The following is a 1,790-nucleotide window of genomic DNA, read 5'->3' as shown; positions in this document are numbered from 1 at the left end:
CTGCTGGCCACCCGCCTGCTCAGCCTGGAGGGCAGGTCCGGCACGGCCGAGAAGAAGCTGATGGACTGCGAGAAGACGACCATGGAGTTCGGGAACCAGCTGGAGAGCAAGTGGGCCGTGCTGGGCACCCTGATCCAGGAGTACGGGCTGCTCCAGCGGCGCCTGGAGAACGTGGAGAACCTGCTGAAGAACAGGAACTTCTGGGTGCTGCGGCTGCCCCCCGGCCCCCGGGGTGAGGTCCCCAAGGTAAGGGCTCCTGGGGGGGTGGGGGGGGAGACCCTCAGCTCCCCTGGGGAGCAGGTGCTGCTGAGCCAGCCGGGGTTTGTCCCTGCAGGTGCCGGTGACGTTTGTTGACATCGCCGTCTACTTCTCGGCGGAGGAGTGGAAGAATTTGGAGGAGTGGCAGAAGGAGCTGTACAATAACCTGGTGAAGGAGAACTACGAGTCTTTGATCTCCCTGGGTAAACGTCTCTTCTCACCCCTTTCCCAGCGGGCCGGGGTGGGGGCTGCGTCCCCCTGCAGGGTTGAGGACACGGGTGCCCTGGTCCCCCGCGAGCACAGAGTGTCCCTGGGGTCTCCTGTTTGGGAGGCAACCCTCTGTGGCTTGTGCTGGGTGTGCAGGGATGGGATGATGTGCTGTGCCACCACGTGGGGCAGCCCGTGCCACCCAGACCCGGTGAGCTGACGTGGGTCCTTGTCCCCCAAAATGGAGGACCTGAGCATCTGTGTCCCCACGCAGATGGTGCCCTCCCCAGAAGCGAGGGGCAGCCCCGCAGCGAGCGCGGGGACGGTCCCTGTGTCCCCGAGCCAAGGGAGCTGGAACAGAGGGACCTGCCACCTGAGGCCTGTGCAGGTGAGGGACGTGCCGGGTCCCCCTGTCCCCACCATCTCCCACCTCATGTTTCCCCCACCTGCCACTCACACCAGGGATGTTTCTGCTCCTTCTCCTGCGGTCCCAGCTCTGTGTGACCAAGGGCCACTGCAAGTGACCCTGGAAAATCCCCCCCGTGACTGATGTGCCTGGGCACCTGCCACTGGGAGATCAGTGCGTCCCCCAGTGTCACCATCCATGGCTGGGAGATCCATGTGTCCCCCACTGCCACCATGTCGTGTGAGAGCCCACGGGCTGTGTCATGGTCACCTGTCCCCAAGGACTGTCCCATGGTCACCTGTCCCCAAGGGTTGTGCCACAGTCACCCATCCCCAAGGATGGCCCATGGTCACCCATCCCCAAAGACTGTCCCATGGTTGCCCATCCCCAAGAGCCGTCCTGTGGCCACCCATCCCCACATCTCCCCCGGGGCTGTCTGATGCCCCATAACCACTGCGGGACAGGGACGTCCTGCAGGGCTGGACCCCGGGGGTCCCGCAGCCCGGGCCAGTGGCCACAGGCTGGCACTGGCCACGTCTCTCCCCGCGCAGAGTCCCTGATCTCCACCTCTGACATCCTGTCGCGGATCAAGCAGGAGGTGGCCTTTGTGGGGGAGCAGCAGTTCCCGGAGGAGCGGGGGATGCCAGCAGACCCGTGTGGATCTCCACCTCTGACATCCTGTCGCGGATCAAGCAGGAGGTGGCCTTTGTGGGGGAGCAGCAGTTCCCGGAGGAGCGGGGGATGCCAGCAGACCCGTGTGCAGGTGAGCGCGGCGCTGCGCCCTCCGTCCAGGTGCGGGATGCGGCCCCGGCGCGGCTGAGCCCCCCTCCCTGCCCCCTCCTTCCCTGCAGGCGCCGATGCCCTGATCACGGCCCATGACTTCTTGTCGTGGATCAAGCAAGAGGAGGAGCCAGGTGTC

This window comes from Chaetura pelagica, unplaced genomic scaffold (genome assembly GCF_000747805.2).
Source record: "Chaetura pelagica isolate M959 unplaced genomic scaffold, ChaPel_1.0 scaffold612, whole genome shotgun sequence".
In the NCBI taxonomy this organism is placed as follows: domain Eukaryota; kingdom Metazoa; phylum Chordata; class Aves; order Apodiformes; family Apodidae; genus Chaetura; species Chaetura pelagica.
This window is presented reverse-complemented; position numbering follows the sequence as displayed.